The sequence below is a fragment of the Panulirus ornatus genome, chromosome 24 (assembly GCF_036320965.1).
Source record: "Panulirus ornatus isolate Po-2019 chromosome 24, ASM3632096v1, whole genome shotgun sequence".
Taxonomy (NCBI): domain Eukaryota; kingdom Metazoa; phylum Arthropoda; class Malacostraca; order Decapoda; family Palinuridae; genus Panulirus; species Panulirus ornatus.
This window is the reverse complement of record NC_092247.1, coordinates 2,638,429-2,652,131: the sequence shown is the minus strand read 5'-3', so window position 1 is coordinate 2,652,131 and position 13,703 is coordinate 2,638,429. Positions and strand designations below refer to the sequence as shown.

The 13,703-nt window shown below is 44.8% G+C and overlaps 1 protein-coding gene across 2 annotated transcripts in view; it reads left to right on the top strand.

The window, feature by feature from the left end:
* The first annotated feature begins 444 nt into the window (after positions 1–444).
* LOC139757011 (uncharacterized) overlaps positions 445–13,703 on the top strand; it is a 34,628-nt gene continuing 21,369 nt past the window's right edge. Inside the window, exon 1 of one of the 2 annotated variants that reach the window (XM_071676967.1) lies at positions 445–587. The gene's annotated coding sequence lies outside the window, so the exon portion shown is untranslated. Of the gene's footprint in view, positions 588–851; positions 963–13,703 lie in introns of those variants that run through there. The other variant, XM_071676968.1, reaches the window with a different exon arrangement.

Sequence of the window (13,703 nt, the reverse complement as noted above, 5' to 3'; positions counted from 1 at the left end):
CCCTTATATCTGAGGGAGTACGTTTTACATGGCTAAGCTTCGACGACATGGGCGTCCCTTATATCCGAGGGAGTACGTTTTACATGGCTAAGCTTCGACGATATGGGAGTCCCTCATATCTGAGGGGGGAGTACGTCCAGCATGGCTAAGCTTCCACGACATGACAGACGCCTCTTTAAGCGCGCTAGGTCACTCATTCTCAGCATCATAAAGGCTTCCTGTACGTAGTGAGAATACTCACTTCAGTATGAGGGAATCCCCGTGGCATAGCACAGCCCCCCGCCAGTGTGACATGGCATGACAGAGAGCCGCCCAGGGCATGGCGGGGTACCGCCGACAACACACGAGACTTCCCGCAAGCGTGACATAGGGCCTTGTGGGTGCGTGAGGTGGGACTACCCCCGGGGTATTTTTGGCCTGACGGGGGCGAACGTGTGAGTGTGAGGGACACCGTCCGAGGCCTCCGTGCCAAGGCGGCGCTGCGCAGTGCCAGCTTGGCCTTACCTGTGATGGGACCTGTGTCTTCCCCTTTACCGCAGGCGTCCTACTCGGTTGTTTATCCTCCTGCACCCAGACCCTGGGACCAGGTGAGTGTGGCGGAGTCTCTACGGTGCATGGAGGGGCTCCCCATCAGTGCTCCCAGCCCTCCCTCAGCGGTGTTGGTCATACCGTTTCTCATAAGCTCTCTGTTCATTTACGCTCTGTAGTAGACCCCTCGTTATGACCCCAGCGCATGATATCTCTGGGCGACAAGCGTGACGGAAGTCCTTGATGTCACAGGAGCGAACGAGTGACGGGTACCGCTTCCTTATTAGGAGCGCTGGGAGAGTGGGAGCGAGTAGGGTGTTCGTTGGGTGGCGGCGGAGGTGGCATGGCGCGGGTCGTCCGCCCAGTCACCAACACTCGCCCCGTCCGCATCCCATCTGTGCTGTGTGGTGTGAGGAGTGATCAGGCTCTACACGGTAATGTTCCTCAGGAAAGCACCCAATGCTTGCAACGAGTGAGAGAAAATATCCCGTACCAATGGTCGTCACAATCACAATGTGGTGAAGTCCCTCCCTCGCTGCGATATGCGCCAGGCTTGTCTCTCTCTCTCTCTCTGCCTTGTACGGCTCCTGCCAGTGATGCTGACCACTGACAGTGCATTTAAAGTACCAGAATTATTAAAAGATGACAGCAGGTCTTTTCGCGCTCAACGTGCGTGGTTTACCAGGCCGGTGCTGAGGATGAGAGCAGTTCAGAACTCACTCACCAAGCCTCGTCCCCGCCCCTCTCCGGTCTCACAGACTAGACGGAATATTTCTTAATGGACATACGAGAAGATACAGATGGGGTGATGCGGGTGTCCATCCTTTCCTGGTATGCTCTTGCGCCCGTGTACTCCACCTCCCTGAGGTTGTCTCAGATCGCGTAAGACAACAAACAACTTAAAGCCTCGAGATCTAAGAAAACATCATAATGAATAAGGCAATATTTACAGGGTGATTTACATATGTAAATTGCATATTCTCTCCGTTATCAGAGATTAATTGCTCGTCTAACAGAGCCTCGTATCTCAAATTTCAAGCAAAACACATTTGATTGCAGAGGAAATACTGGTTTTCTTCAGTAATTTTTTCATATATTCTAATCGCTGGGATGCGTCTGATTGTATTTCCAATCGTAGGTAGAACGTCCACCGCTAAGCACACACACCTGTATTTCATTCTTCGAATGACAGTGTCATCTGTCTGACGGGGAATAACAGCTGACAGTCACAGGTGGTGGTTGGGCCAGACACAGTGTGTGTGACATGGCTAACAGCTGAGTGGCTTGGTGGTGGTCGAGGGAGACACGAGACCAACACCTGGGTGTCGCAGGGAGACACGAGGCCAACACCTGGGTGTCGTGGGGAGGGTGAAGTCGAGGGAGACACGAGGCCAACACCTGGGTGTCGTGAGGAGGGTGAAGTCGAGGGAGACACGAGGCCAACATCTTGGTGTCGCAGGGAGGGTGAGGTCGAGGAAGCCTTACCTGACCTACGTTTACACAGATCCTGCCGTCCAGGTCATGACACTCCAGATATCCCTTGAGATTTCTGCGCGAGGGAGGCATGGAACCGCCTCGACTTGAGGAGAACCCCCGGGTCGCCTATTGTCACCATTCTCCCTCCCTCCCTCTGGCTGGAGGTAAGCATAAGCTGAGCACTCAAGGACCGGAGGGGCTGCATTGCTCCCTCCCTCCCTCTGAGATCTCCTAACCCGAGGGACAAGGAACCGCTAAGGAGATTCGATTCCCCTAACAGTGTACAAAGTTAATATCAAGGCGCACCTCCCAGAATAAATGAAAAAACTGATTTTAAAAAAAGTTCCTTATCTTTCCGATCCAAAATCTATTTACGAAGGATTTAAAAAAAGCAATATATGACATTTAAACGCTTCAGCGGAATGCATTCAATGCCGTTCTCGTTATCAAATAATCATAAATGATTTAAATTCTTTATCTTATGCTCAGAGTATTTTTTAAGTATCTGGTTTTCCTCATGATAAAACATTTAGAGACATAAATCATAAGGAAGAAATTCGAATAAGAATTCTAAACTTACCATCTTGACCAGCGTGGTTAAAGGAAGACTGGAAATTCCACCCTTCCTCTCCTAACAGTGATTTACATTGTACTAAAAAAACTAGAAGAGAAGGAGCCAAGCGAGGAACAGCAGGAGCCAAGCGAGGATCTTATTTCTAATTCGAGGGTTCAGGCTGGTGGGTCTGACTGTGCACGGATGCAGCCAGGATAAAAAGACAAGGGAGAGACTAGAGCTTTTATGTCTGATGATGGGAAATCTGGATGGTCTGTCTCTGAGCGACGCAAAGTTGAGGGATACGGTGTGAACGGAACAGGAAATGTGCGTAGGTTACAGACCAGGTTTAGTGAAGGAAACAAGAGAGAGCGAAAGGCTAGTGGTCCCTTTTAGAGGACCGAACTGTGTAACTGTGGGAGGGAACACAAAGGAACGAGTTTATGGTTGATGCAGAGTAGACTATAAGAGGTGGAGAGCTGTTAGTGTTTATGCACTTGGAAGTAAGAGGTGGGGTAAGAAACGGAAGTCTGTTGGGAGGATCTGAGTGACTACTTTGGCAGTTTTGATGCAAGAGGTCGAATCCTATTACTCGGGGGTCGAGATCTAGTTCTTGGGTATCTGAATGTAATAGCGGATAACATTCTAGGATTAGATTGGCCTCATAGACTCCCTAATGTACATGAAAATGAGGAAACACTTGTCGAGTTGTGTGCTGAAAGAACAGTTCCAAGAGGTCGTGAAATGGAGTGAGCTGGAAATGATACTGGGTGAGAGTAAATGAAATTAGACGTGTGGAAGAAGAATGAGAGGTTTTTAAGAAATGATTGGGAAGATGGGATGTGAACATATGAAAATATGTTGTGGGGAATTCATATCTCTAGAGAAATAGAGGAGCGGGGTATATGGACTGTGTATGCATGGAAGGAGTGCAAGTAACTGGGAGGAGTACAAAAGTAAGCAGTAGGTAAAAAGGTATGAGAGCTGAAGATAAGATGCAAATGAAATGTTGGGAGAGTGGGGGCATCGATGAACTTCGGGGGAATGAGAAAGTCTTTTGGAAAGAGGTGATCACCTCGAGGAGAATAAGAGACCAAATGGGGTGTTAACAGGTAAAGAAAATGTTATAAGGAGATGAAATGAGTATTTAGATGGAATGCCGTAAGATGGCATGAGGAGCGAGGTTAATAGGATGTAGTGAAAGCCTTGTCCAAGATGAGATGTGGGAAAACGTCGACATTGGATGGATCTGCAGACGAGTTTCCCAAGAAATGGGAAGACAATCTCGATGATTGATTAGTCAAACTGTTCGACATTGCAGTGGGTACTTAAAGACTGTTGGAGTGCATGTATGATGCAATTGTATCAAGCCAAAGGGACAAAAATGAGCGTTCAGATAACCGATCTACATGTCTGCTGAGTATACCTGAAAAGGTGTATTACAGAGTGGGTACTGAGAGGGTGGTGTCGTATGCAGACGAGCTGAAAAGGGGACTGAGCACTGTAGCTTTAGGAGAAGTGGAGGGGGTGTGTGTGTGTGTGTGGGTCAGGTGTCTGCTTTAAAGAACTTCGTTAGAAATACTTGGAGAGAGAGAGAGAGAGAGAGAGAGAGAGAGAGAGAGAGAGAGAGAGAGAGAGAGAGAGAGAGAGAGAGAGGAGCTCCTGAAATTGGTGACACTTTAAGGGAATGGACAAGAGAAGAAATTCGAAAGTAGATGTGGATAAAATGATAATAAACAGAGAAGGTTTTGTGTGTGTGTGTGTGTGTGTGTGTGTGTGTGTGTGTGTAAAGGGGAAACAGGCTGGTCGGGCGTGAGTTTAAATGGGGACGACTTGGAGGAATGAAGGAGCCTTTGGTCAGAGCTTTCCAAACGGGCTGAAGCCGCAGACCTTTCCGCTAGAAAACGAGATTAATGGAGGCTCCAGTAAAAGAAAACGGTAAGAAAAAATTGACACATCACATGCAGTTCCTTACTAACGCTCTGACAGGATCCTGTATATATATATATATATATATATATATATATATATATATATATATATATATATATATATATATATATATATTTTTTCTTTTTTCATACTTATTCGCCATCTCCCGCGTTAGCGAGGTAGCGTTAAGAACAGAGGACTGAGCCTTGGAGGTAATATCTTCACTTGGCACCCTTATCTGTTCCTTCTTTTGGAAAATTGAAAACGAAAGGGGAGGACTTCCAGCCCCCCGCTCCCTCCCCTTTTAGTCGCCATCTACGACATGCAGGGAATATGTGGGAAGTATTCTTTCTCCCTTGTCCCCAGGGATGATATATATATATATATATATATATATATATATATATATATATATATATATATATATATATATATATATATATATATATGAATGATTAGTTTCTTTATGTAAGCACTCATTTGCATATAAATAGTCATCAATTCCTATTCTCCCATCAGAAAAAAAAAAAAAAATAGACAAGCAGTCTATTGGATGTAAATGGAGGGGTGGCTGGCGGAGGGGCTGGTTGGGGGAAGTGTGGGGGGTAGGTTGAGTCGCATTTTGATGGGCGAAAATGCTCACAGGGTATTGTGTGTGGGGGATCGTCCTCGTGATGGGGGGTATTGTGTGTGGGGGATCGTACACAGAAGAGCAATCGTAGTTACAAAACTATTGTTTAGTGACCTTGGTTATGACAGTATTACGTGGGCGTCGCCAGGTGATCGTAGTTACGACGTGCCGTTCAGCGATCGCAGTTACTGTAGCGGTGTGTGCGTGGAGGTATCGTATCTAAGAGATCGTAAGACATGAGGCGTGTTTTACGTTCTATTTAATAAGTAGCAAAAGATTCTTCAACTTCGTTATAATCGTGCTCAAGGGTCGTACCGTCGTGCTCAAGGGTCGTACTGTCGTGTTCAAGGGTCGCACCGTCGCGCTCGAGGTTCGTGCCGTTGTACTCAAGGCTCGTAATGTCGTGCTCAAGGGTCGTACCATCCTGCTCAAGGGTCGTACCATCCTGCTCAAGGCGGGTCGCACCGTCGTGCTCAAGGGTCGTACCATCCTGCTCAAGGTGGGTCGTATTAGTTTATCCTGTGACCTGTAGCAACTGTTTTACCCACACGAAACCAGGGACCTTATGCTACCTTCCCCCAGGTCACTATACCTGATTGAATCTTTGACTAAGGACCCAGCCTAGCCACCTAACCACCTAGCGTCAGTTCCAATGTGACTTGTTGATCCTCTACGTGCGCCCAGGGCGTCGCCAAGTAATTTGAATTTCTTGACGCTTCAAGAGCGGGAAGAAATATTTGTTTTGAAAAATTCCGTGGTTCTTCTTTTTTAATGCGCAATTTGGAACGCTCTCAACGCCTCCCGCCTCTCCTCCCACGAACTCTTCCGCCACATTCCTCTCTCAAGTAGCAATGCCCACATTAAGAACTTCCACCTCAGCGGTGAGCGGATGTGGAGCTTGTCTGTAGCACGCACGGAGGCATACCAGTGTTGCGTTTCCCGTCTTGCCTCGAGCCTGTGGGTTCTTGTTGACAACCTAAGTGAGGCATTTGAGGCAGCCAGTCATACACTCCTGAGCCTCACCTCAGTGGATTGTAGAGATGTGTTTGTTACAGTGCAGCTGGGCGATCACGAGAGGGATCTTCCGAGCTATACAATTATGTATACGACCTCCTTTCGAAGAAAAAGACATCCTTGTTGTAGTTTTTCACAAAGACACTCTTGCTATAGTTTTCCAAAAAGACACTCTTGCTATAGTTTTCCAAAAAGACACTCTTGCTATAGTTTTCCAAAAAGACACTCTTGCTATAGTTTTCCAAAAAGACACTCTTGCTATAGTTTTCCAAAAAGACACTCTTGCTATAGTTTTCCAACACTCTTGCTATAGTTTTCCAAAAAAGACACTCTCGCTATAGCTTTCCAGCTCTGTCTTCTATGGAAGTACCATCGTTTTTAATCAAGGGGTTCGAAGTGATGCCTAGAATTCATCTTACACCTTCTGTGTCAGTCAGTAGGGTGTGGACAGCAACCATCCCCAGCAATGCCCTCGTCTCCACACATTCTCTCTCTTATTCTTTCTATTCTCATTACCAGTTATTGTTTCTCTGAACTAATCATGCTGGTAACATGTAGATTATGGACATATGTATGCGAGCGAAGCCTTTGACACCCACACACACACACACACACACACACCCACACACACACACACTTCAAAGCTTCAAGATGTCGCTGGAAGAAAGCAAAGTGTCGTGGAAGTGGAAAAAAAGTGAGCGTCGTACCCCTCTCGAAGAAAGGAGGCGGGGAGGGTGAGCTGAACCGTACGTCAGTCTGTCTGTGGCGCGTAATTTTTTGTTTTACCCGCAAAGCTAACCACAGGCATCTCCTCACCAGACAGTGAGGAAGGTTCTTCCTAAGTCAACCTCGGTTTAAAGTATAACCTATACACGTTTGGTATCCACACCCAATTGGCAAATGTGTGTTGTTTTGGCAGCCATGAATATAACTCATATCCAAATTCTTATCTAAAACTTGTACTGTTTTGGCATAAGGATGCGTAAAGTTCACTTTCAAGATACTTTACTACTTTAATATCACTTATATCCTGCACGTATGAAGTTGAACTTGAGTTTTTTGGGGTCTACGGGTGTGTGTGTGTGTGTGTGTGTGTGTGTGTGTGTGTGTGTGTGTGTGTGTGTGGTTATTATTTGTGTATTACAGGGAAAGAGTTTACACTGGTGTTGCCCCGTCTCTTAACCTTGTATAAATGTATCATATCTTTACTCGTATGTATGCATACATACCCTTACACGCACCCCAAGGGGAGGATGAAAGCCTAGGTTGGGTGTGGGCTGCCTGCCACGCTCAGGATTCGAACCTACGCGTGTCCGACTCCGGGCTGGGCCGTGGTGGCTCACGGGTGTGTGTGTGTGTGTGTGTGTGTGTCTGTTGACGTAGGTGCTTGCAGGCGTGCTTGTGCTTGTTGTTTAAGTCTGTGTTTGCAGTCTTGGGATAGTTCACGAGTGCAGTGTTACCCATGTTACTGGGTACACCAGAGTTCAGGCGCATGACTGGGCTGGCGCCTCACTAACCAACGGGCAATGTCATGCTTTGGCTTCCAATACTATTGGCGACCAGAGATGTTGATGTTTTGGCTTCCAATACTATTGGCGACCAGAGATGTCCCTGTTTCCCCCACTCTAAATCTATCCCATTTATCCCAAATAGAGAGATGAGATAAAAGGGGTCTTAAATAAGGACGTGTCGTAAATAAGAACTATTTTACGAGTACCCAAGGCAATTTTTGTTATGTTATTCATTAGTGTATAGATGTTTTTCATCGTTCTTCATAGTGAAGAAATATCTGTATCAGTTCATCATTACTAAACAGAAGGGTACTTTACCTACTTACATTCATGTTCTGAAAAGAATGTTGTTGATTTATTCAACATTTGAAGATACTGGAGACTTTGGCAAGGCTCGCTGGAATCTTTTTCCCTCATAAGTTTGCTTGAGAGAATACATAGCTATTAAAAAAAAATTGCCGTCCCAGCCAAATTGATGTGCCACTGCAGGCAATAGCTAAGCTGTTCTCTTCGGAAATCTGGTCCTGAAAGTATATATATATATATATATATATATATATATATATATATATATATATATATATATATATATATATATGTATATATATATATATTATTTTTATTTTTTTTTATTATACTCTGTCGCTGTCTCCCGCGTTTGCGAGGTAGCGCAAGGAAACAGACGAAAGAAATGGCCCCCCCCCCCCATACACATGTATATACATACGTCCACACACGCAAATATACATACCTACACAGCTTTCCATGGTTTACCCCAGACGCTTCACATGCCTTGATTCACTCCACTGACAGCACGTCAACCCCGGTATACCACATCGTTCCAATTCACTCTATTCCTTGCCCTCCTTTCACCCTCCTGCATGTTCAGGCCCCGATCACACAAAATCTTTTTCACTCCATCTTTCCACCTCCAATTTGGTCTCCCTCTTCTCCTCGTTCCCTCCACCTCCGACACATATATCCTCTTGGTCAATCTTTCCTCACTCATTCTCTCCATGTGCCCAAACCACTTCAAAACACCCTCTTCTGCTCTCTCAACCACGCTCTTTTTATTTCCACACATCTCTCTTACCCTTACGTTACTCACTCGATCAAACCACCTCACACCACACATTGTCCTCAAACATCTCATTTCCAGCACATCCATCCTCCTGCGCACAACTCTATCCATAGCCCACGCCTCGCAACCATACAACATTGTTGGAACCACTATTCCTTCAAACATACCCATTTTTGCTTTCCGAGATAATGTTCTCGACTTCCACACATTCCATATATATATATATATATACACATATACATATATATATATGCCCATACACGCATATATACATATATATACATACATACCAACACATACACGCATATACATACACATACATACATACATACATATATATATATATATACATATATATATATATATATATATATATATATATATATGTACATATTCATAATGGAGTGTATTAACCTCCGAACCACCAGATATTCAAGTATACCCTAGAATTAAATAGAATTTTTTTCTCTCCTTTTTCTAAGAAAATGTGTGGGTGACTCTCGAGGGCTAACTAAAAGATCCAAGACCTAAGCATAAATAGTATTGGATCGTATCGGTCAAGAGGGAACTTAGCTACTCACAAGGGAGTGTATAGACTCAAATTCCATCTTTAGGCAAGTTTTATGTGAGTTATAAAAGGATATGTAACACGACGTGCATCTACAGAAAAGTCATCATATCATTATTGATATTCTTCTTCTTCTTCTTCTTCTTCTTCTTCTTATTATTATTATTATTATTATCATTATTATTATCATTATTATTATCGCTGTTTCTCGCGTCAGCAAGGTAGCACCAGGAAATAGACGAGGAATGGCCCATCCACACACACACACACACACACACACACACACATATATATATATATATATATATATATATATATATATATATATATATATATATATATATATATATATATATATATATATACGCACATAAAAGTGAGCTCATATTATTCAAAGCTTCTTTTTGATACGGCGAAATGAACTAAAAAAAATTTGTATCACATTTCGTATAAAAACTGTCTTAAGTTTTGCAGTTTAACATCTTGACGTCTCCCCAGCGAACGAAGTAATCCGAAGGGAGAGAGAGAGAGAGAGAGAGAGAGAGAGAGAGAGAGAGAGAGAGAGAGAGAGAGAGAGAGAGAGAGAGAGAGAGTTATCTGGCGTAGCTCCAAGCGGGTAGATGGGTTATAATATTCTACTTCAACCCAGGTCCACGCGTTTCAGCTCTTGAGCGTGGTAGGGTGCGTGGCGAGGCGCGGCGCGGCGCGGCGCTGGGCGCGGGGTGGGCTAGAGATGGAGACCTGCACGCCTCCAGCGTTTTTCATGGGTTGGGTCGGTTATAACCCGGGCCCCCACGTGCCAAGTCGTGACGTCACCACCAGGAAGAAATAATCCCCCCCCTTTCTTCATAAACTGTTGTTATAAGACTTGTGATTCATTTATTATAAAAACTATTTTTTTTTTATTCTCTCACATAACTGGACATGCTTTTAAGTATGCATATACGTATATACAACAAACGAATAGATGAATAACTATACATATACATACTTACACACACAAGCACACACACACACACACCCGCGCACTTGTTCGCCGTTTCCTGCATAGGGAAACAGCGCCAGGAACGGATGAAAAGTGGCCATAATGCCTGTCTTGTATAATGCCAGAGCTCGCCTCTACTCACAGAGAAACCCAGATAGACCCCCCCGTGGTTTCCCTTGACCGCTTTATATCCCTTGGTTCTGTCTATTGACAGCACGTCTCCCCCTGTATACCACATCACTCCAGTGTGTTCTGTCCCATGCGCGCCTCACATTCTCCTCCATGTTCTAAGTCCAATTACTCGAAGCATCTTTTCACTCCATCCTTCCACCTCCTTCTCCTCTCTTCCCCCACCCATTATCTCTCTTCCTCCCTCTATTTCCGATATGAATTACCCGCTTTGTTAGTCTCTCTTCACTCATCCTCTCCATATGAACAAACATTTCCAGCACACTCTTCTTACTACCACACTTTTTCTCTATTCTAATATCTCTTATTCGATCAGTCCTCCTCACACCACATATTTACTCTAACCACATACTGTTCTCACACCACATATTGTCCTCATATTACATATGGTCTTCACACCACATGTTGTCCTCACGTCACATACCCTCACACAACACATAGTCCTCACATGTCTTTACACCACATATTGTTCTCATATCACATATTGTCTTCACACCACATACTGTCCTCACACCACATATTGTCCTCACACCACATATTGTCCTCATACTTCATATCGTAGCGCATGGAAATGCTTTTTGTGACTAACGATGACAAGGAATGTGTTCGAGGGATGTTGCAGCTGCAGCTGAGAGAAACTGGTTCTGAGAAGCCAGACTTCGAGTGAGCGTTGGTGACAACTGCAGATCGATACGGGGCATGACAGTGGAAGGTGGGGGAGGCGGTCATTGGAGGCCCATTACCTGGTATGACAGTGGAAGGAGGTGGAGGAGGTGGTCACTGTGGGCCCATTACCTGGCATGACAGTGGAAGGTGGAGGAGGTCGTCATTGGGGGGCCATTACCTGGTATGACAGTGGGGGGGAGGAGGTGGTCACGAGAGGCCATTATCTGGCTTGACAGTGGAAGGAGGAGGTGGTCACAAGAGGCCCATTACCTGGTATGACAGTGGAAGGAAGAGGTGGTCACGAGAGGCCCATTACTAAGCATGACAGTAGGTGTTCATGGGAGGGAGACCATGACGTGGCCTGATATCACCTGACGCGACTCACGAGCCGGACGAGCTCAAATTCATCATATCACCTAGAGCGAGCGAGCGAGCAAATGGTGGTACCTGGGACACAGGTACGGCTTATCTGAGTTTCTTCAGCTTAAATTGGTAACCGTAGACTGTCATTTGTTCACTGGTGACTCGCACTGTTATCAAAAGGCTTCGAATCACTCACGGGTCTTCAGAAACTTTGAACGAGCGGCTTGTCTGAGTTCATCCACCTTAATTTGGCAAAGTAAGACTGTCATTTGTTCACTAGTGACTCGCACTGTAATCAACAGGTTTCGCATTACTCACGAGTCTTCTTTCTCTTTCCACATTCTTCAACAAATTCTTGCTCTTGGGCTGAAGTCTGGCAACAGTTCTGTCCGTACTTATGTTTCTAGGTTTAATAGGTATCAGTAGTTGAGAAGTCAAGCCAAAATCCGTACAATGTGTGGAAAATGAACCTCTTGGTTCTTTCAAGGTTAGAGGGATCACGTCGATCAGCCAGGATCCATAGAATACGATAAATTACACAAAATACAAAAATTTCTTTTGTTCTATCTGTATGATGTTGATTCAGTGGCTATTTTGATATGTATAGACGGCAAAATGGTAAAAAAATAAGAGAATCTAAAACACAATGATGCCTGTTGGGTTCTGATCCCCCAGGGCCTTCGTTCGGTGGCTTTGACCCTTAGCCTTAGACGGCACTTGTTCTTCCTTTACCCTTAGACTACCAATCATTCAGGCTGGGTCAGTCGTCAAGGTATAACCACCAATAACCACCAGTCGTTAAATACTTGAACTCCTTCTTCAGGCGTTCAAGATGATTCTAAGACCATAAAATCTTGAACTTCTTTTTCAGGTCTTCAAGATGATTCTTAAGACCATAAAATCTTGAATCTCTTCTTCAGGTCTTATAAGAATTTCACACAATTTCGTCTCCTGATATTATGAAATATAAACTCATAAAAATCAGTTTGTATGTGGCTCAGCCCAGGTCATTCGGTGGTATATGATAATAGGAGTGTCATTTGGTCTCATTCTCCTAATAACACTGATCAATATGATTATAGATATTCTTTTTTCCTTAAGTAAGAATTCGAGAACCTGAAATATTACTGCAATACGTCAAGCTTCGCCTATTCATTCACAGAATTGTGTACACATTGAGCGAGTCGGACATTGATGGAGCGATCGAAAACGTGGCAAATATACTTTTATGCAAACAGGTGCAAAGTAATGAAATATAGGCGAGACAATAATAAATTACGTATACAGAAAGTTCGAGTAAGCCACTATACGATGAAAAAAGACATCGGAATGATAGACAGTCAGTATGTTCTTGAATATGTCATACAGTGCCTAGCAACACATGATAAAGCGAACAAAAATATTAGGCTTTGTAACCTGAAATGCAGACTATTAATGACGGATGCTCCCTGTACCCTCTACCACCTCCTAGGTTAGGTTAGGTTAGCCAAGGGGTTAAGATATTCAAAATGATCACTTAGGCTAGCGCACCATATAGGTTAGTGATAGGATAGGGAGTCAAGTGGACAGAGCAAGGTTGGTGAGTGGACACCCATGTTAGGCTAGGGTGTAGTAAGGGAATGATCAAAGAGGATAGAAAGCTAGATTGTGGACGGATCACCCAGGATAGAGAGCTAGGTTGTGGATGGATCTCCCAGGATAGAGAGCTAGGTTGTGCACGGATCACCCAGGATAGAGAGCTAAGTTGTGGACGGATCTCCCAGGATAGAGAGCTAGGTTGTGGACGGATCACCCAGGATAGAGAGCTAGGTTGTGGACGGATCACCCAGGATAGAGAGCTAGGTTGTGGACGGATCTCCCAGGATAGAGAGCTAAGTTGTGGACGGATCACCCAGGATAGAGAGCTAGGTTGTGGACGGATCACCCAGGATAGAGAGCTAGGTTGTGGATGGATCTCCCAGGATAGAGAGCTAGGTTGTGGACGGATCACCCAGGATAGAGAGCTAGGTTGTGGACGGATCACCCAGGATAGACAGCTAGGTTGTGGACGGATCACCCTGGCTAGGAGGCCAAGTTTTGGGTAACTGATGAGGATAGGAAGTGAGATTGTGGCGGGTCGGCCTTCTATGCCAGGAGGACAACTGGTGGTCGAGTGGCCTACATAGGCTAGGATTGCGACACTGTGGGTGTGCGAATCTAGATCCCC